Source organism: Heterodontus francisci, chromosome X, assembly GCF_036365525.1.
Source record: "Heterodontus francisci isolate sHetFra1 chromosome X, sHetFra1.hap1, whole genome shotgun sequence".
NCBI classification, from domain to species: Eukaryota; Metazoa; Chordata; class Chondrichthyes; order Heterodontiformes; family Heterodontidae; genus Heterodontus; species Heterodontus francisci.
The window spans coordinates 3337508-3360326 of record NC_090421.1 but is presented as its reverse complement, the minus strand read 5'-3'; the positions used below and the strand labels follow the sequence as shown (position 1 = coordinate 3360326).

Below are 22819 nucleotides of genomic sequence, written 5' to 3'. Positions count from 1 at the left end.
TGCTGTCCTTGTCTTCTAGGTGGTAGAGTTGTGAGTTTAGAAGTGCTGTCGAAGGAGGCTTGTTGAGTTGTTGCAGTGCATCTTGTATGGTGGTACACACTGCTGCCACTGTGCGCTGGGTGATGGAGGGAGTGATTGTTTAAGGTGGTGGATGGGGTGCCGCTCAAGCGGGCTGCTTTGTCCTGGATGGTGTCGATCTTTTGAGTGTTGGAGCTGCACCCATCCAGGCAAGCGGAGAGTATTCCATCACACTCCTGACTTGTGCCTTGTAGGTGGTAGACAGGCTTTGGGGAGACAGCAGGTGAGTTACTCGCTGCAGAATTCCCAGCCTCTGACCTGCTGTTGGAGCTGAGATGCTTGGCCTCCGACAACCACAACCATCTTCATTCGTGCTAGGTATGACTCCAATTAGTGGACATTTTCCCCCGATTTCCCATTGACCTCAGTTTTGCTAGGGCTCCTTGATGCCATACTCGGTCAAATGCTGCCTTGATGTCAAGGGCTGTCACTCTCACCTCACCTCTGGAATTCAGCTCTTTTGTCCATGTTTGAACCAAGGCTGTAATATAGAAACATAGAAAATAGGAGCAGGAGTAGGCCGTTCAGCCCTTTGGGCTGGCTCGCCATTCAAAAAAGATCATGGCTGAGGTCAGGAGCTGAGTGGCCCTGGTGGAGCCCAAACTGAGTGTCAGTGAGTAGGTTATTGCGGAGCAAGTGCCGCTTGATATCACTGTCGACAACCCTTTCCATCACTTTGCTGATGATTGGAGAGTAGGTGGATGGGTGGTAATTGGCAGGATTGGATTTGTCCTGTTTCTTTTGCGGACATGTTGCATGATCAAGCCTCCAGGAATGCAACCAATTAGAGTTGGCAACTCTAGTTAGTAGTATGTTTTGCACACTTGATGCTGGAATCAGAAGTATTATCTTGAACAATAGGTTGGATACTGGACTTTGATCTTCAGCCTGTGTTCAAATCTAGCTTAGGCTGATGAAAGAAAGCCACATCTGTCTGCTAGCTGGAAGGATCTGTCCTATTCCAGGCTTTGTGATCACGTTTTTCTCGGATGTTTGAGATTGAGGTACGTTTCTTTTAGAACATATTTGAACTTGCATCTGCAATTTTGTTTTTAAATTGCACATGTCCAATAGAACCAGATTGACCAGTTTGTGGAATCTCTAAAACAATGTCGCAAAAAATAGTAGCAAGTCTGAGGAGTGGGAGTGTATTAGAAACCAGCAAAGGGACACCAAAAAGTTGATAAAATGGGAAAAAATAGAATGAGAGTAAACTAGCCAACAATATAAAAACAGATTGTAAGAGCTTTTATAAGTACATAAAAAGAAAGAGAGTTGCTAAAGTAGACGTTGGTCCCTTTAGAGGCAGAGACAGAGAAATCATCGTGGGGAATGAGGAAATGGCAGAGGCATTGAACAAGTATTTTGTGTCTGTCTTCATAGCAGAAGACACCAGTTCCATATCAGAAATAGGCAGTAACCTAGGATCTAAAAAGTGAGGAAATTGATATCAGCCAAGAAAAGTATTGGAGAAACTTAAGGGACTAAAAGCTGACAAGTCCCCAGGGCCAGATGGCCTGCACCCTAGGGTTCTAAAAGTGATAGCTGCAGAGATAGTGATGCGCTGGCTATGATTTTCCAGAATTCCTTAGATTCAGGAATGGTCCTGTCAGATTGGAAGTTGGCAAATGTTACACTCCTTTTCAAGAAATGAGGTAGAGAGAAAACAGGGAACTACAGGCCAGTTAGTCTAACATCAGTCATTGGGAAGATGCTGGAAACTATTATTAAAGAAGTCTTAACATTGCACTTGAAAAGCATAGTATGATTAGAACAAGTCAGCATGGTTTTACTAAAGGGAAATCCTGTTTGACAAATTAGAGTTTTTTGAGGATGTAACTAGTCGGGTAGATCAAGGGGAACCAGTAGATGTAGTATACCTGGATTTTCAAAAGGCATTTGATAAGGAACCACATAAAAGATTAGTAGGCAAGATAAGGGCTCATGGTGTTTGGAGTAATATATTGGCGTGGATAGAGGATTGTTTAACAGGAAGCAGAGAGTGGGCATAAATGGGGCATTTTCAAGTGGGGTGCTGCAAGGATCAGTACTGGGGCCTCAGCTATTTACACTCTGAAGAGACAGAGTAATGTTTGCTGATGATACAAAGTTCAGTGGAAAGGTAAGCTGCGGGGAAGACATAGAGAGGCTGCAAAGAGATATAGACAGGTTAAGTTAGTGGGCAACAAGATGCAAACGGAGTATAATGTAGGGAAGTGTGAAGTTGTTCTCTTTGGTCGGAAAAATAGAAAAGCAGAATATTTTTGAAAAGGTGTGAAACTGGTAAGTGTTGATGTTCAGAGAGACTTGGTATTTGTACAAGGAACTCAAAGTTAACATGCAGGTGCAGCAGGCTATTAGGAAGGCAAATGGCATGTGGCCTTTATTGCAAGGGGATTGGAGTACAGGAATAAAGAAGTCTTACTAAAACTGTACAGGGCTTTGGTGAGACCGTGCTGAATACTGTGTGTAGTTTTGGTCTCCACATTTAAGAAAGGATATACTTGCACTGGAGGTGGTGCAGTGAAGATTTACTAAATTTATCCCTGGGATGAGGGGGTTGTCCTATGATAGGCTGAGTAAATTGGGCCTGTGTTCTCTGGAGTTTAGAAGAACGAGAGATGATCTAATTGAAGCATACAAGATTCTGAAAGGGCTTGATCGGGGAGAAGCTGAGAGATTGTTTCCACTGGTCGGGGAATCTAGAACACAGGGACACAGTCTCAGGATAAGGGGCCGATCATTCAGGACTGAGATGAGAAATTAATCACTCGGGGTTGTGAATCTTTGGAATTCTCTATCCCAGAGGGTTGTGGTTGCCCCATCATTTAATACATTTAAGGCTGGGATAGATGGATTTTTGGTCTCGCAGGGAATTGAGGGATATGGTGAGTGGGCACAGTTGAAGCCCAAGATCAGCCATGATTGTATTGAATGGCAGAGCAGGTTTGATGGGCCATATGGTCTACCTCTCCTATTTCTTGTGTTAATACAATGAAAGGAAGACTTGCATTTTCATTGCCCCTTTCACATCCTCAGGATGTGCCAAAGTGCTTCACAGCCAATGAAGTACTTCTGAAGTGTAGTCACTGTTGGAATGTAGAAAACGTGGCAGTCAATTTGCATCAAATTTCTCACAAACAGCATTGTAATAATTAGATGATCTGTTTTTCGTGATGTTGGTTGAGGGATAGAAATAATGGCCGGGACACTGGGAGGAACTCCCCTGCTCTTCAGATAATGCCATGGAATCTTTTTATGCCCATCTGAGAGGACAGATGGGGCCTCAGTTTGACATCTCATCTGAAAGATGGTCATTCCGACAGTCTATCACTCTCCCATTACTCCACTGGGATTGTCAGCCTAGATTTTGTGCTCAAGTTTCTGGAATGGGACTTGAACCCATGATTTTCTGACTCAGATGAAAATGCTGCCACTGAGCCATGGCTAATGCTTTAAGACCAATTGTTGTCTCATGGTGTGCATTCACCGAGAACAACAACAACTTGCATTTATATGGTGCCATTAAGGTATTAAAATGTCCCAAGGTGTTTCACAGGAGCACTGTCAAAACAAATTTGACACTCAGCCATATGAGGAGCCATCAGGACAGGTGACCAAAAGCTTGGTCTAAGGCATAGGGTTTAAGGAGCGTCTTGGAGTGGAGCTTAAAGTTTTCCTCCACCTTCTTTTGACTGCCTTACTTTTTAAGCCACTGATCATATATATAACCATTTTAATTTATAGCATGATAAATATTAAACAATCAATTAAGGGAGCATGAATCTACTTGTTCTTTTTAAAAATCCTGACCAAAAGCTTTTCTCTGCACAAGCCTACCCTCTCTCTGGAATGGAGCTGGACTGCTACTGGGTTGCTGGTGCTGGTGGTGGGCTTTCTTGCTGATGTTTGCACCCTGCTGTCATAGGCTGTCACTCTGTGTCTGACTTAAAATCTTCCTCAACACCTCTACTGCATTAAATACATTCGGAATTCATGCAACCCCAATTTATCGCAGCAGATATAAGTGAGCTGGAGTGTAGTGCAGTTGTCTTATGGGTACTCCGACTAACTAGACCCTACTTGGGAGTCTTTTGGGATATTCTGGGCAGTGTTTGTAATGTTTGTTTGGAACTGGATTGGTGATTGCACTAAACAAACATCCATTTTGTATTGCTGTGGTTACCTCAGTTAGTTTTCCTTCTGGTGATTTAGTAATTGGAAAACAAATATCAGCAAACTTCTGACTTATTTCAGCAGTGATCTCATCGCCTCCCAGCTTTCAAGCCAACCGATCCTGGGTTCTGGACAGCAATAATAATGTAATGCAATTATAATGCAGCAGTACACTGCATGCAAGTAATATATTGTCTTTTACCCCACCCACACCCCAACTTAAACTAATAAATGCAGAATACAGGAACAATGGTTCTACAGCTAGAGCTGAATTCCAGCTGTGCTGTGTCACCCCACCCCCCAAAGGCAAAGGTGGTGAGTTGATTCACATCCTAACTCCCCCAACAGCCAGAGAGAAATGAGATCACTTCTGCGGCTATTGAGGTTTGGAGTCCCAGGACTGCCTTCATTGCAGTTAAGAGGGAAAAGCAGACAAGGGTGGGTGGGGGGAATTTTTTTTTAAATTCATTCCTGGGATGTAGGTGTCACTGGCCAGGCTAGCATTTATTGCCCATCCCTAATTGCCCTTGAGAAAATGGTGGTGGTGAGCTGCCTTCTTGAACCACTGCAGTCCATGTGGTGTAGGTAGACCCACAGTGCTGTTAAGAAGGGGGTTCCAGGATTTTGACCCAGCGACAGTGAAGGAACGGCGATATAGTTCCAAGTCAGGATGGTGTGTGACTTGGAGGGGACCTTGCAGGTGGTGGTGTTCCCATGCGTCTGCTGCCCTTGTCCTTCTAGGTGCTTACAACAGTGACTACACTTCAAAACACAAACAATGGGTTGAATGGCCTACTGCTGTGAAGCACTTTGGGACATCCTGAGGTTGTGAAAGGTGCTATATAAATGCAAGTTCTTTCTTTCCTACAGAACTCACAGCAACTCCACTTTCAACAGACAGCTTCTGTGTAACTTAAGGCACGCCATTAGAGATTAGAGAAACTGAATTCCGGTAATCCGAATTAAAAACAGAAAATGCTGGAAATACTCAAACGATCAGGCAGCATCTGTGTAGAGAGAAAAACAGTTAATATTTCAGGTTGCTGACCTTTCATCAGGACTGGAAGATGCTAGAGATGAACAGTATTTAAGCAAGTACAGAGCCAGGGCAAAGTGGGGTATGGAAAGGACAAAAGGGAGAGGAGGACAGGAGCAATTAAATGTCAAAAGTGTTGATGGTGCAAGGCAAAAGGAAGTGATAATGAGACAAATATAGAAACAAAACAAATAGGTCCAGAGGAGGTGTAAATGGTTCCAACTGAATAGAGGACAGGAGAAAATCTGGCACAAGACGATGCTTCCCGTGGCCTGGGAATGTGGTGGACGAAAGGCAGGTAGGCCCTGGGGGTATGGACTACCACCGATAGGAGATTCTCAGCACGTCCACACCTTCTCCATTGCTAGTGGCTCTGATGCAGCCATCTTCCATTACCAGCACCTCCTGTCCTAGAGAAAAATGGGAGCAGTGGTTAAGGTCAGAACTGGAAATCTTGAGGCCAGTCCTGACAAATGGCTCAAGCTAGATTAACTTTCAGCTGATGTGTAATTCAATTCACAAAGTCAATGTTCACTGCATATTATATATTCACCTAGTAATTAAGAATAATAATGCGGGCAGTGGGGTGCTCCACAGAATGTGAGGTACATAAAAATCCCACACACACCCTTCCCAACCTCAATTATGCCCATGTGAGAAAGCACCAATGTGAGGCAGATACTTGCAGGTGGTGGTGTTCCCATGCATCTGCTGCTCTTGTCCTTCGAGGTGGTAGAGGTCGCGGGTTTGGAAGGTGCTGTCTAAGGAGCCTTGGTGCATTGCTGCAGTGCATCTTGTAGATGGTACACACTGCTGCCACTGTGCGTTGGTGGTGGAGGGAGTGAATGTTTGTAGATGGGGTGCCAATCAAGCGGGCTGCTTTGTCCTGGATGGTGTCGAGCTTCTTGAGTGTTGTTGGAGCTGCACCCATCCAGGCAAGTGGAGAGTATTCCATCAACTCCTGACTTGTGCCTTGTAGATGGTGGACAGGCTTTGGGGAGTCAGGAGGTGAGTTACTCGCCTCAGGATTCCTAGCCTCTGACCTGCTCTTGTAGCCACGGTATTCATATGGCTACTCCAGTTCAGTTTCTGGTCAATGGTAGCCCCTAGGATGTTGAAAGTGGTGGATTCAGCGATGGTAATGCTGTTGAATGTCAAGGGGAGATGGTTAGATTCTCTCTTGTTGGAGATGGTCATTGCCTGGCACTTGTGTGGCGCGAATGTTACTTGCCACTTATCAGCCCAAGCCTGGATATTGTCCAGGTCTTGCTGCATTTCTACACGGACTGCTTCAGTATCTGAGGAGTCACGAATGGTGCTGAACATTGTGCAATCATCAGCGAACATCCCCACTTCTGACGTTATGATTGAAGGAAGGTCATTGATGAAGCAGCTGAAGATGGTTGGGCCTAGGACACTACCCTGAGGAGCTCCTGCAGTGATGTCCTGGAGCTCAGATGATTGACCTCCAACAACCACAACCATCTTCCTTTGCGCTAGGTGTGACTCCAGCCAGCGGAGGGTTTTCCCCCTGATTCCCATTGACCTCAGTTTTGCTAGGGCTCATTGATGCCATACTCGGTCAAATGCTGCCTTGATGTCAAGGGCAGTCACTCTCACCTCACCTCTTGAGTTCAGCCCTTTTGTCCATGTTTGAACCAAGGCTGTAATGCAACAATTTCTATTTATATAGCGCTTTTTTAATGTAATAAAATGACCTAAGGCACCTAACATGAGGATCATAAAAAAACATTTGACACAGCCACATAAGGAGATATTAGGACAAAAGTTTTGACCAAAACATTGGGGGAGTGGGGGGGGGGTGGGGAGAGTTTTAGGGAGGGAATTGTAGAGCTTGGGGCCTAGGCAGATTTCGGCATGGCTACCAGTGGTGTCGTAATTGAAATCTAGGAGGCTCAGAAAGCTGGAATTAGAAGAGTGCAGATATGAGGGTTATGCAGCTGGAGGAGATTCGAGGTCAGCAGAACACGGGTGAAAGACAATCTCTAGTAGATGTAGAGAAAGAGACTAAAAAGATGAACAGGTGTGTGGAGGAGAAGTTTCAGTTGAGGACAGATTTGTAGAGTGGAGACAGCCCAGAAAACCAGGGGTGACCGAAAGTGTGTATTTTGCAGAGTGATGAATAAAATTAAATGGAAGCTTCGTGGAGATAGAGAATTTTTTTAAAGCTCTGCCCATGGCCAATTCCATTGGTCAACTATTAAGCAAGGCATTTTGTGTTTCCATGATGCAGCCCTCCTGTTCTTAAAAGCGACAGACATCTGATTTATTGGAAGCAATGCCACAGATCAACTAGTTTCTAGAAAGGATATGTTTTTTTTATGGTGACACAGCTATACACGTCTCCTTAGAAAAATTTTTCCTACTCAAAGTAAATTTTAGGTTACAGCCTAATAATTAAAAAAAACACCCACTTCAATCAAGCAGGGACTTTTGCCACCTAATGAGGACCTGTAGAGAGTATCTTAAAGACACTTATCTGTCAGTCATTTAATTCTCATTTGTGATTTCACTTTCATTAAAGAGTGGGTTGTCAATATGAATGTTGTTAGACTATTTGAGTGTGGGTGGCATCAGTGCCAAAACTGATTTCCCCTTCTCACCTCTCCCCCTCTGCTGGAACCCTGGCTGATTTTTCTCACCACTTTTCCCCCCCAAGGCGGCACAGTGGCGCAGTGGTTAGCACTGCAGCCTCACAGCTCCAGCGACCCGGGTTCAATTCTGGGTACTGCCTGTGTGGAGTTTGCAAGTTCTCCCTGTGTTTGCGTGGGTTTCCTCCGGGTGTTCCGGTTTCCTCCCACATGCCAAAGACTTGCAGGTTGATAGGTAAATTGGCCTTTAGCAATTGCCCCTAGTATGGGTAGGTGGTAGGGAAATATAGGGACAGATGGGGATGTGGTAGGAATATGGAATTAGTGTAGGATTAGTATAAATGGGTGGTTGATGGTCGGCACAGACTCGGTGGGCCGAAGGGCCTGTTTCAGTGCTGTATCTCTAAACTAAACTAAACTGTTGCCCTATTTAAGATTGATAACCCAATCTCACAGGGCAGGGATCAAACCTGGAACTTTCCTGTCCATTCTCACTGGACACCAGGAACGTGTCAAATGAGCCATCCGGGAAGCTTCTGGATAGATTCATAAATAAAATTTACACCTGTTTGAAACTGGTTTCCTCAGAACTAGTTCACGTTTGCAGACAGGAGGCATCCGGTACTACTACTTTTAAATTAAGTTTTAACCAGAATAGTTGCTCCACTCTACACCCACACACAGCCACAAAAATCATCTCTGGCATTTTCCCAAAGGACAATTTATTCTACAAAAATTCCCACATCTACTCACCTTTATAGAATGAGTGCCAATGAAGTTAATTAAAAGGCTTTTTGAGGGGAAGTCAGAATTCTCAGTTTACTGTAAAGCCAAGGGAAGTTCCTTGGAGGTCAATGAAAATTCAACTGTAATCAAAAAAAAAAGTCTTGGAACAATGTACTCCAGAGTGTGCTCACAGATGTGCATGGCTGCTTTTGAAGTACCTTGCAACTCCAAAAGCTAAAATAATTTTTTCTCTTTTGTCAGTCCCACCGCAATCCTCCAACATCTGCTGCACTCTGTCTGTGCTTATTGTAAGCTCCTACACCCCAAAATAATCTTGTTGAGAATGTAAGATGCTGACTTCAGTGAATACACAAGAAATGGGAGGATATTGAGAGGTGTAGAAGAAGTGAGAGACCTTGGAGTGCATGTCCACAGCTCCCTGAAGGTGGCAGGACATGTAGATAGAGTGGTGAAGAAGGCATATGGAATGCTTTCCTTTATTGGCTGACGTATAGAATTCAAAAACAGGGATGTAATTCTGGAACTGTATAAAACGCTGGTTAGGCCACAGCTGGAGTATTGTGTACAGTTCTGGTCACCACATTACAGAAAGGACATAATTGCTCTGGAGAGATTACAGAGGAGATTTACAAGAATGTTGCCAGACTTGAAAGTTGCAGCTGTGAGGAAAGATTGGATCGGCTAGGGTTGTTTTCCTTGGAACTGAGGAGGCTGAGGGGTGACTTAATAGAGGTGTAAAAAATTGAGGGGCCTAGATAGAGTATACAGGAAGGACCTGTTTCCCCTAGCGGAGATTTAAGGTGATTGGTAGAAGGATTGGAGATGACATAAGGAAAAGCTTTTTCACCCAGAGGGTGGTGGGTGTCTGGAATTCACTGCCAGGAATGGTGGAGGAGGCAGAAGCCCTCAATTCTTTTAAAAGTTACCTGGACATGTCCATGAAGTGCTGTAACCTGCAAGGCTATGGACTAGGTGCTGGAAGGTGGGATTAGATTGGGCAGCTAGTTTTTTCGGCTGGCGCAGACACGATGGGCTGAATGGCGTCCTGTTTCATAATTTTTCTATGCTTCTATGGTACAAATTACTAAAATACTACAGTCCCCAACACGTGTATCTATGGGAGGTGATGTTTTCAAGGACTTTGGAGAGGATGAGAGATGAGATGGTAGTTTGCAAGGACAGAGAAGTCAAGGGTGGGTTTTTTTGAGGAGAGGGTAATGACTGCAGATTTAAAAGTGAAAAGGGGGACAGTCCCCAAATAGAGGGAAACACTTACAATGGCAGTCGCAGAGTATGAATTCTGTGCAATAACAGCAGTTTTATTGCACTTTTGTACTTTTTGTTTTCCAAGCAAGACATCATTGGCAATACAAAAGTACGAGAATGTCCGCAATGATGGGTTAATGATTGACAGACTCAGCAGTCTGGTATACAGGCTTTTAAACTGGAAACCCCAAATACCTTGTTTGGAAGAAAAGGTTTGGATTAAAAATGCTGATCTCAATTGATTACATCGACCAGCTTCTAATAACAAAGAATAGTTACTTGGGCAAAATATTATTGGCTGCCAGCGCCCATGGAACTGTATCCTTGTATGAGTCAGCCTTTGAGAGGGAGGGAGAAAATTGAAGTAAATTTTTACACTGGTGTCACAATGGGGAATGTTCCCCGAGGGGTATTGGGGGCAGTGTTGAAGCAAAAATAGACAGAGTGCATTTCGTCATGTCAGGAATTCCTAAAGTGCCTTTCTACCAATGAATTACTTTGGAAGTGAAGTCACTCCTTTGTAGGCATGGGCGAGAAGAGGGACCTTTTTTAATTCTGTAATTTGTGTTGTATCTGACCTGGGATCACTTAAAACTGATGCTTGATGTCATTTCCCATTAACAACCATCTCATCCTTTCAGTATGCTCCATTAATTTGAAAAGAATAATTCTGGGATAATGTTCCTTCCACAGATTTGTTGCGAAAAATTGTTTTTTTTTTAAGCTATTCTTGTCACAAACCTGTTCAACATTAAATGAAGTTGTTTATTCCTGATCTAGCTGTAACTGGTTACTTGAACATTGCGACTATTCTTTGCTACCAGCAATTGCTGCAGATTTAGCAGCACACCAACAACCTGAATGATGTAGGTGCTACGAGAAATGAGTCCGCAGTGCCCAAAGGAGGTGGTCTTAACCCATGCTTCTGGTGGTGCTGCCCCTTGTAGAATGAATGACGTTGCTCGCAGTCTGGGGTGCTTGTATCTCTTTGGCCACTGGTGCACGAGGCAGCTGATTGCCACACAGTAGTCAGCAAAGTGGTTTTGTCTTGCTGGACTGTGAACCTGGACCTTCCCCTGCCTTTAGGCTCCCTTGAGAGGGTTCCTGTTTGAATTTTAATTTGCATGGAAATAAAGGAAGAACTTGCATTTATATAATGCTGTTCACGACCTCAAGCTGTCCCAAGTGCTTTACAGCTATTTAAGTACTTTTTGAATTGTCGTGATTGTTGTAGGAATGGGTCTTGGGGCCTGAACTGTGGAACACAAAATCAGCTCTTTGCTTGAGAATGTGGTAACAATGGAAATACAATCTCCACTGCTTGTCAGTGCCATTTGCCCAATAATAGGTGGCTGTCTGGGATAAGTCTAAGTGATGGGGACAGTATTTGACTTTTCGCACAAAGACATCGAGGAATATTCTAAAACCAAATGGAAGTAACCCAATGCTTCCAGTTGGCAAACTGGTCACCTTTCCTGCTTCAGGCTTGATGTAAATGGCAGATTACTACTAATGAGTCAGGTGTTTGTGAGCAATCACCTGGAAATTCCCCATCGGTTAGCAATTAGTGGGTTAAATGGGTAATATTGTTAAAGAAAAAACATGCAAATGCTATTGATTTTGAAAATGAAAGTGGTTGACATGCACAGATGAGTCAACACCTGTAACTGGAAAGGACCAGTTTTGTGTGTAACCCTTTGCCAGAATGAAAGTTAGAAGGACAGGGGGCGGAGTGGGGAGAGGACCAGGGAAACAGGTGCTCAAAATCAGAAAGAGGAAGTTCATGGATTGAATGACCGAAATTGCTGAATAGAAAGCTGAAATTAAAATTACTTCTTGGTCAGGTAAGATACAGGCATTAAATGAACAAAAGACAATGTGAATAGCCAAGATAGTGAAAAGACCTGCAAGAGGCATATGCATGGGACAAGGCAATCAAAGGTGGGGGGCACGGGGGTGCGCGCGTGCGGGGGAAAGTAAAACAAACCCACATTTGCGGGGATCTGAAATGGAAACGCACACCAGGTTTGTTAGTCCCAAAAAGAGGGGGGAGAAAGCAAACAATACCCTCGCTGCAGATCGTTCTCTCTCTTCCCCCCCCCCCCCCCCCCCCCCACCTGCCCAAGGCTGCAACTGCAATCTGAAAAATAGTGTGAATACCTACATGAAAGGTCAACCAGCTATCCCTCTTCCCATCCCAACCGTCAGCTTGTGTTGCAAAGAAAATTGGGGTAGGGAGCTTGGTTCTGGAATTACTAAAGTCAGTGTTCAGACCAAGATGCATAAAAAAATATGCATTTGTACATGGCTAACATTAAAACCGTGATGAGAACAACTACTTGCATTTATATAGCATGTTTTTAACAGAGCAAACTTGTCCCAAGGCGAAGACAGGAGCGTAATCAAAACTGCACTTCAAAATTACTTCAATGGCTGTAAGGTCCTTTGGAGCATTTTCAGGTCGTGGAAAGCGCTATATAAATGCAAGTCTGTCTTTTTCTTCTGTATTTAGCACCTTTCACAACCTCGCTATCCCAAAGCACTTCACAGTCAATGAAGTACAGCAAATGCCCAGGGGAAAGATGACTTGCTGTTGAGCCAAGTTGGAATAATGTAGGAGGCCAAGAGGTCAGAGGCAATAGGAGGGAGAGTTAAAGTGGCACGCCACAGGAATGCCAAGGTCACACTATTGGACAGAGGGGCATTTGGCAATGTGGTCGCCTAAATGCCTCAGTTTTCTTCAGTGCAGGAGAGGCAGCACTGTGAGCAGTAAATGTAGTTTTTTTAAAAAAAGTGCATGTAAATTGCCTTGGATAGAAGGTGCTTTGGACAGTGGTGTGGCAGGAGGTGAATGGTTAAGTATTTTGTGTGCGCAAGGAAGGGCTGCTGGAAGTGGAGGCTATGTGGCGGAGGCGGTGGTGTAGTGGTAATGTCACTGACTAGTAATCCAGAGACCCTGGCTAATGCTCTGGAGACATGGGTTTGAATCCCATCATGGCAGAAGGTGAAACTTGAATTCAATTAATAAAAAATCTGGAATTAAAATGTTAGTCTAATGGTGACCATGAAACCATTGTCGATTGTTGTAAAAACCCATCTGGTTCACTAATATCCTTTGGGGAAGGAAATCTGCCATCCTTACCTGGTCTGGCTGACATGTGACTCCAGATCCACAGCAATGTGGTTGACTCTTAATTGCTCTCTGAAATGGCCCAGCAAGCCACTCAGTTCAAGGCAATTAGGGATGGGCAATAAATGCTGGCCTAGCCAGTGATGCCCACATCCCAGAAGTGAATAAAAAAAACAGGTGAACAAGGTTATCTGCAGGAATCTGTCCCATTGGAAGGAGGGAAGAGGAAGATTTGCTTGGTAGCTGGATCATGTTGGAAAGATGATCTGTCAGAGGTAAGTAGGGTTGAATATGAAGGGAGGGTTAGGGCAGAAGTGGGCGAAATGGGGAGGATCAGGCTGAGAGTTCTGTTGACCCCTGTTGAGCAGCCAAAGAGAGGGGATATTTCAGAAGCTGTCAAGCAGCAAGTTGGGTCATCAGAATCCATTTAATGGAAGTGGAAGTACTCAACCACAATCTGTAACCTCATGGTCCAGCATACCCCCACTCTACCATTACCATCAAGCCAGGAGACCAACCCTGGTTCAATGAAGAGTGCAGGAGGGCATGCCAGGAGCAGCACCAGGCGTACCTCAAAATGAGTTAGATATAGCTCTTGGGTCTAAAGGGATCAAAGGGTATGGGGCGAAAGCCGGAATAGGCTACTGAGTTGGATGATCAGCCATGATCATAATGAATGGCCTACTTTAGTTTAGACATACAGCACTGAAACAGGCCCTTCGGCCCACCGAGTCTGTGCCGACCATCAACCACCCATTTATACTAACCCTACACTAATCCCATATCCTTACCACATCCCCACCTGTCCTTATATTTCCCTACCACCTACCTACACTAGGGGCAATTTATAATGGCCAATTAACCTATCAAGCTGCAAGTCTTTGGCATGTGGGAGGAAACCGGAGCACCCGGAGGAAACCCACGCAGACACAGGGAGAACTTGCAAACTCCACACAGGCAGTACCCAGAATTGAACCCGGGTCGCTGGAGCTGTGAGGCTGCGGTGCTAACCACTGCGCCACTGCTCCTCTTTTCTATGTTTCTATGGTGAAGCTACAACACAGGACTATCTGCGTGCCAAACTGCATAAGCAGCATGCGATAGACAGAGCTAAGCGATCCCATAACCAACGGATCAGATCTAAGTTCTGCAGTCCTGCCACATCCAGCCGTGAATGGTGGTGGACAATTAAACAACTAACTGGAGGAGGTGGCTCCACAAATATCCCCATCCTCAATGATGGGGGAGCCCAGCACATCAGTGCGAAAGATAAGGCTGAAGCATTTGCAACAATCTTCAGCCAGAAGTGCCTAGTTGATGATCCATCTCGGCCTCCTCCTGAAGTTCCCAGCATCACAGAAGCCAGACTTCAGTCAATTTGATTCACTCCGCGTGACATCAAGAAACGACTGAAGGCACTGGAACTGCAAAGGCTATGGGCCCTGACAATATTCCAGCAATAGTACTGAAAACCTGTGCTCCAGAACTTGCCGTGCCCCGAGTCAAGCTCTTCCAGTACAGCTAAACACTGGCATCGACCTGGCAATGTGGAAAATTGTCCAAGTATGTCCTGTGCACAAAAAGCAGGACAAGTCCAACCTGGCCAATCAGCCTACTCTCAATTATCAGTAAAGTGATGGAAGGTGTCATCAACAGTGCCATCAAGCGGCACTTGCTTAGCAACAACCTGCTCAGTTTGGGTTCCGCCAGGGCCACTCAGCTCCTGACCTCATTACAGCCTTGGTTCAAACATGGACAAAATAACTGAACTCCAGGTGAGGAGAGAGTGACTGCCCTTGACATCAAGGCAGCATTTGACTGAGTATGGCATCAAGGAGCCCTAGCAAAACTGAAGTCAATGGGAATTGGGGAAATCTTTCCTCTGGCTGGACTCATACCTAGCACAAAGAAAGATGGTTGTGGTTGTTGGAGGTCAATTATCTCAGCTCCAGGACATCACTGCAGGAGTTCCTCAGGGTAGTGTCCTAGGCCCAACCATCTTCAGCTGCTTCATCAATGACCTTCCTTCAATCATAAGGTCAGAAGTGGGGATGTTCGCTGAAGGTTGCGCAATGTTCAGCACCATTCGCAACTCCTCAGATACTGAAGCAGTCCGTGTAGAAATGCAGCAAAACTTGGACAATATCCAGGCTTGGGCTGATGTGTGGCGCGAATGTTAGTTGCCACTTAAGTGCCAGGCAATGACCATCTCCAACAAGAGAGAATCTAACCATCTCCCCTTGACATTCAATGGCATTACCATCGCTGAATCCCCAACTATCAACAGTCTAGGGGTTACCATTGACCAGAAACTGAACTGGAGTAGCCATATAAATACCATGGCTACAAGAGCAGGTCAGAGGCTAGGAATCCTGCAGCGAGTAACTCACCTCCTGACTCCCCAAAGCCTGTCCACTATCTACAAGGCACAAGTCAGGAGTGTGATGGAATACTCTCCACTTGCCTGGATGAGTGCAGCTCCAACAACACTCAAGAAGCTTGACACCATCCAGGACAAAGCATCCTGCTTCATTGGCACCCCATCTACAAACATTTACTCCTTCAACCACTGACGTACAGTGGCAGCAGTGTGTACCATCTACAAGATGCACTGCAGCAACGCACCAAGGCTCCTTAGACAGCACCTTCCAAACCTGTGACCTCTACCAACTAGAAGGACAAGGGCAGCAAATGCATGGGAACACCACCTGCAAGTTCCCCTCCAAATCACACACCATCCTGACTTGGAACTATATCGCCGTTCCTTCACTGTCGCTGGGTCAAAATCCTGGAACTCCCTTCCCAACAGCACTGTGGGTCTACCTACCCCACATGGACTGCAGCGGTTCAAGAAGGCAGCTCACCACCACCTTCTCAAGGGCAATTAGGAATGGGCAATAAATGCTGGGCTGGCCAGTGATGCCCTCACCCCATGAATGAAAGAAAAGTGGAGCAACTGGGGAATGAGTGTAGGGGAGAGTCAGAGGTGGATCACAAAGTGAAGGATGGATGGAAATTGGAGTTAATAATTGTTAGTTGATAATTCTATTTTTTAACCATGTGCCTGTTGTTATCATGTAGACAGGGCTGCTCATTATTCCGCTATTAACACTCTCTCTGGACTAATGCTTTGTCTTTCACCACCACCATTAACATTTTCTCTGCCTTTGTCCCATGACAGCTTTGTTATTTAATCTCTCCTGCTCTCTGCCCTATCACACACCTTCCCTTTTGTTCTCTTCCCCACCAACGCTCCCCACCCCCCCCCCCCCCCTTTCACTTAAAACCTAATTTTTTTCTAACCTTTGCCAGTTCTGATGAAAGGTCACAGACCTGAAATGTTAAGTCTGCTTCTCTCTCCACAGATGCTGCCAGACCTGCTGAGTATTTCCAGCACTTTCTGTTTTTATTCTAAAGATTGAAATGAGAGGAGGAAGCAGCAGAAATGCACTTGTCAATGTAACCAAGGAAGTGGTCAAGGAGGAGGTCTTAGTAGGATTGGAACTGTGTGTTCCACATATTCTACAATAAGATAGGAAGAGCTGGAACCCATGGTTCCCATAGCAACACCTTTTATCTGGAGGAAGTGAATGGAAATGAGAAGTTGTTGAAGGTAGGAGCTTGTTCAGCCAGTCAGAATGGTGGAGCTGAACCAGAGTGATTGGGTCGCTGTTCAAGGAAGATGTGAAGAGCAAGGAGACTATCTGCATGATGGATGGAGATATAGAGGGCCTGTGGGGCAGAAGGAAACAATTGCTCAAGAAACCTGAAACTATTAAAGCAGAAGAGGGCATCAGAAGAGTTACAGGTGGAGGAGGGGCAGGGTAGGAAGGAAAAGGAGTTGAGAAAGTGTAGTCAAGGTAAGAGGAAATTAGGTTAGTGGGGCAAGAAAGAGTAGGCTGAAACATTTTGTCCACTGGGTTAGTCCTGTTTTGTGTCTTTGGGAGGAGTTGGAATCAGTCTGTGCAGGGAGTGGAATGCTCTGCAACAGTCTGGGGTTTGTTCATGCTTCGTACTGAGGTGATCCAGAGGGCGATGGGTATTGTTGACTGACAGGTATTTTGGATATTAAGCAGGTGTACACCACAATTAAAAACAGTGCTGGAAATACTCAGCAGGTTGGGCAGCTTCTGTGGAGAGAGAAACAGAGTTAACGTTTCAGGTCTGTGATCGTTCATCAGAACTGGGACATGTTAGAGATGTAACCTGTTTTTTTAGCAAGTACACAGTGGGGGCGAGGAGGGAAAGGATCAAAAGGAAAGGTCTGTGATGACGTGGAAGGCAGGAAAGATTAAATGACAAAAGAGATGGTAATGCGACAAATAAAGAAACCAAATGGATCTAGAGGAGGTGTAAATCTGAAATTGTTGAACCTGGAAGGCTGTAAAGAGTACACTGCATGTGCCTGTCTTTCTATACTGGAAATGAGCTTGTGGGTGGGGCATCCACATCTGATTTGGAAGTCATCCAAGAAATAGAGATGTGATGGGGAGAGTAATGTGTTGACAATTGCCAGGGAAGTGACCAGACCGGTAAGTGAATAATTTTATTGCACACTTTGTCTTACACCCAAGTTTGTATTTCTGCAGGTGCCTTCAGACAAGTGCTGCTACTGACATTGCAGTTTTGTGAAAAAGCTTTTGCTCAGGTAATAATCAGCTAATGGCGGACAAGTGTGCTTTGTGTGTATTTCTTTTTAAAGTTTGAAATTTCTAACACTATCATCGTCACTGGATTTGTGTACGAGTCAAGAGTTCCTGTAGAACTGTTCGATGACCAATTTGAGGCACCTGTTTCAACTTGTTGAAAGTTTTTAACAATGTGTAATTTTGTATCATACTTTTAAAAAAAAAAGTAATTGCAAAAACTCTTGTAAGATTATTTTTTCTTTGAATCATCCTCTGGGTGATTTGGGGCTAAAACTCTTGGTAGGGGTGTTGAGACTTGTGGTCCAGGATGTTTGCATCTAATTTGTTGTAATTAGCTTGCCAGTTTAAACACTTGCGTTGTATTCAATATAGCTTGAATAATACAGGACTTCTGACCATATATTCCAGTTTCCTTTTCTGTTTCAGTGCTGTAATTTCAAATGAAGGTACTTTATCTCTACTTCTTGCTGAACAGGAAATCTACCTATAACTAATACTCAATGCATTGACATGCTGAAGGAATGACACTTGCTATAAATGTTGTGGATAAATGCATCAGTGGACCAGCTACACAAACAAGGAAATCATAATCAAATGGTATTGGGGTTAAAACCTGAAGTTGTGTTCAAATTCATTTGTGTTGATTGAAAAGTTCACTTGTATTGACATGTTTTCTGTGGATAGATGGCAGTGAATAGGAGACTTGAGCAGGAATGTAACAGCTATAGTAGTACGGTACTATTGTTTTGAAGCTTGTAAGATGGTAACGCTGGAGTCATTTATGCTGTTATTGAGACCAGATTTAACCTGCCTTTTTTTTATTTTTTTGACTTTAAATCGATGACATACTCTATAAATTGCTACTAAACAGGCAGACTCTTGTTTAGCATCCCTTGGAGGGAGGGAGAGACTATTGTACTATGGGACTATATTACCAGTAAATAATGCAGTAGGTGTGAGCAGTGAAACCATATCCTTGTGCTGTCTCTTCTGTTGGTGTTAACTTGCACTTGATTTGAGCGTGATCCCTTTTTCATCTACTCTTGACTGAACTGGGTGATTGTGTTCCACAAGGTGGCAGTAGCACTATGTAGGGCAAGCTGTCTTTGCAGTTCACATGCTGCAGACTAGAGACAACCCTCAAAATGTGCAGTACTCAATTTTTTTAACCCTCTGGTACAAAACCAGTCAAGATTGGATGCTGTTTGAATAAAACTGAAGTGAGAATTTGGTATTATAGAACGTTGGGATCAATTTCCTTTGCTGTTCCTGCCATTGTATTTTTGTCATCAAACCTGCAGATAAGGGTGGTGCTGTTGTTGTCTGGCGTACCGACCTCTACCTTGCAGAGGCTCAACGCCAACTTTCAGACACTTCTTCCTACTTCCCCCTGGACCATGACCCCACCACCGAACATCAAGCTACTGTCCACAGAACTGTCACTGACCTCATCTCCTCTGGAGATCTTCCCTCTACAGTTTCCAACCTCATAGTACCGCAACCCCAGACAGCCTGCTTCTAACTCCTTCCCAAAATCCACAAACAGGACTGTCCTGGCAGACCCATTGTTTCAGCCTGCTCCTGCCCCACCGAACTTATTTCTTCCAATCTTGACTCTATCTTTTGTCTCCAGTCCAGTCTCTTCCCACCTCCAGTGACTCTTCTGACGCCCTATATCTTTTTGACAATTTCCAGTTTCCTGGCCCCAACCGCCTCCTCTTCACTATGGAAATCCAATCTCTCTGCACCTCCCTCCTCCCACCAGGACAGTTTGAGGGCTCTCTGCTTCTTACTTGAACAGAGGCCCAACCAGTCCCCATTCACCACCACCTGGCTGAACTTGTTCTCACATTGAACAACTTCTCCTTCAACTCCACTCACTTCCTTCAAGTAAAAGGCGTTGCTATGGGTACCCGCATGGGTCCTAGTTATGCCTGTCTTTTTGTGGGATATGTCGAACATTCTTTGTTCCAGTTCTACTCAGGCCCCCTCCCCCAACTGTTCTTCCGGTACATTGATGACTGTATCGGTGCCATTTCCTGCTCCCGCCCCGAACTGGAAAACTTTATCAACTTTGCTTCCAATTTCCACCCTTCTCTCACCTTTACATGGTCCATCTCTGACACTTCCCTTCCCTTCCTCGACTTCTCTGTCTCCATCTCTGGGGATAGGCTGTCTACTAATATTCGTTATAAGCCCACCAACTCCCACAGCTACCTCAACTACACTTCTTCACACCCTGCCTCCTGTAAGGACTCCATTCCATTCTCCCAGTTTCTCCGTCTTCGACGCATCTGCTCTGATGATGCAACCTTCCATGACAGCACTTCTGATTTGTCTTCCTTTTTTCTCAACCAAGGATTCCCCCCACTGTGGCTGACAGGGCCCTCAACTGTGTCCGGCCCGTTTCCCGCACCTCTACCCTCACCCCCTTCCCCTCCCACCCAGAGCCGTGACAGGATTCCACTTGTCCTCACTTTCCACCCCACCAGCTTCCACATCCAGAGGATCATCCTCGGCCATTTCCGCCACCTCCAGCGTGATGCCGCTACCAAACGCGTCTTCCCCTCTCCTCCCCTGTCAGCATTCTGAAGGGATCGTTCCCTCCGTGACGCCCTGGTCCACTCCTCCATTACCCCCACCACCTTGTCCCCTTCCCACAGCACCTTCCCCTGCAATCGCAGGAGGTGTAATACCTGCCCGTTTACCTCCTCTCTCCTCACTATCCCAGGCCCCAAACACTCCTTTCAGGTGAAGCAGCGATTTACTTGTACTTCTTTCAATTTAGTATACCGTATTCGCTGCTCACAATGTGGTCTCCTCTACATTGGGGACACCAAACGCAGACTGGGTGACCGCTTTGCGGAACACCTCTGCTCAGTCCGAAAGCATGACCCTGAGCTTCCGGTTGCTGGCCATTTCAACACTTTCCCCCCCCCCCCCCCCCCCCCGGACCCTGCTCTCGTGCCCACATCTCTGGCCTGGGATTGCTGCAGAGTTCCAATGAACATCAATGCAAGCTCGAGGAACAGCATCTCATTTATCAATTAGGCACGCTACAGCCTACTGGACTGAACATTGAGTTCAATAATTTCAGAGCTTGATGGGCCCCCCTTTTTATTTCTATTTTTAGTTGTTTTTTATTTTTTTTTGTGTTCTATTTTAGTTTGTTTAGTTTGTTTCTACTGTGCCTACCCACTGCTTTTTTCATGTTTGTGCTTTGGGCCAGGCTGTTCAGTTTTCTGTCAATTAACACCCTCTCTGTACTAACGCTTTGTCTTTCAGCACACCATTAACATACTGTTTGCCTTTGTTCCATGACCTTCTGGTCAGTTATTCTCTGTGACCTTGTCCTATCAACACCTCTTTTGTTATCTCTTGCCCCACTCCCCGCTTTACTTGCTTAAAACCTATTATATTTCTGGCTCTGCCAGTTCTAATGAAGGGTCACTGACCTGAAACGTCAACTCTGCTTCTCTGTCCACAGATGCTGCCAGACCTGCTGAGTATTTCCAGCATTTCTTGTTTTTATCGTTGTATTTTACCGTTCTGTTAACTAGAAATTATCCCGAATGAACCCTTGCCAGCTTTATTACAGTCGCTCTGAATTGGATAGTTTTCTCCAGTATGAGTCAAATTTAAAAATTTGGACCTGTTCAAGAAGAGCATCTGTTGGGAGGGGAAATGTGTAGAAATCAATTCCATATGGCATGATTATTTTATCTTGCGCATCTTTCTCTGCTATCATATCTGACCCGACGTGATCAGTCCTGGATCTATCTGTGTATGTAGTGCAAGGAAGATTGATGTGTGGAAGAAGGGGAAGTAATATATCTGACCAGGATTTAGTTTTAGGTTAGGGTCAAGCCTTGATCTTCAATCATACAAAACCATTTGAAATTGAATCAGTTCTGTTTGTCTTGGTGACCGGTGCTTTGGAATCCAGACTTCACACCAGAGGCAATAGCTAAACTGTACTTGCAGTGAAATTAAAAGTTGCAGTTGTAACTTTCATTTGATGGTTGTAGACATTCCCTGGAAGCTGGGAAAGGTTCATGCTGAGAACTAATGTGGAAACAGTATTATTGGTCTATACACTCTCAGAAGTTACAACAAGGAAAGAGGCCATTTGGCTCCTTACACCTGTGCTAGCTCTTCACATGCAGTTATCTGTTTCAATTCTGTTCCACTGCCCTTTGTATCCTTTTTAGATTCCAGTTGCATCATCAGATGCCAATAAGCCTGGTGGGATTTCATTATACATGTTCAAAGATGTGCTAGATTTGGCTTTGTGGATTCATGTTGCTGCAGCAGGAGATACCTTTGTAGATTCTCCGTTCTTCTGGCTGCACGATGCAGCTGGTTCTCTCCTGGTTTGGTTGTTTTAAAATCTGTGAGCACAGCTAATAGGGAAGAACCAGGCATCTGTTGTCTGATACCTCCCTCCAATATAAAAGCACCACAATTACATGTTCAAGTGCTAATTATCAATAGAAGGACATCAAGTAATGTGTTGTAGGCTGATCTGATTTGGGTCAATGGCTAAAGCTGCTTTGATGCTGGCTGTAGGAGGGCAATGCTGCTATTTTTTTAACCAAATTTTCCCAGTAGTTGGCCTTGGTGAACCTGGCAAGCTTACTCTGGCTTCTGGCAGATGCATGAGGGGTGATGGGAGCCTGAAGACACTGAACACCTCACTGAACCCAATATAAAAGTCATGTGCAGAACTGTCATACTTGCTCGTGAGGGGAACTATACTTCTGCAAGAGAAAGGGGGAAAGCCCAGTCACCCCACCCCACTCCACCATGTTGGATAGCTACCCCCAGAGATGGGAACAGTTACCTATCTGTATTTCCTCTAAAGTTTAAAAACTAAAGTGACACCACTTAATGTCTTTCATTGTTCCTAGATTGTTTTAAATACTGTTTGTTTCCCCCGGGTTATATGAAATTCTTTATTTTTGTTTTCTAAGTCCATTATTTTTATGAATTCAATCCTTTTTTTTTTTTTGCTTTGCCCCCTCTTTTCTTTCTGCCTCACCCCCCCCAATTGACCAATCTCCAAGTCACAGATTCAACCTGATGTACAATTCTTGGATGTTGGTCGCCTTCCTGCACCTTGCAG

The 22819-nt window shown here is 44.8% G+C and overlaps 1 protein-coding gene across 5 annotated transcripts in view; it reads left to right on the top strand.

The window, feature by feature from the left end:
* The window catches only part of LOC137358613 (LIM domain and actin-binding protein 1-like), a 147634-nt gene that overhangs the window by 56756 nt on the left and 68059 nt on the right, over positions 1–22819 (top strand). The window contains exon 1 of one of the 5 annotated variants that reach the window (XM_068024680.1): positions 17661–17693. The exons of the other annotated variants lie outside the window; for them this stretch is intronic. The gene's annotated coding sequence lies outside the window, so the exon portion shown is untranslated. Of the gene's footprint in view, positions 1–17660; positions 17694–22819 lie in introns of those variants that run through there. 5 annotated transcript variants of the gene reach the window in all.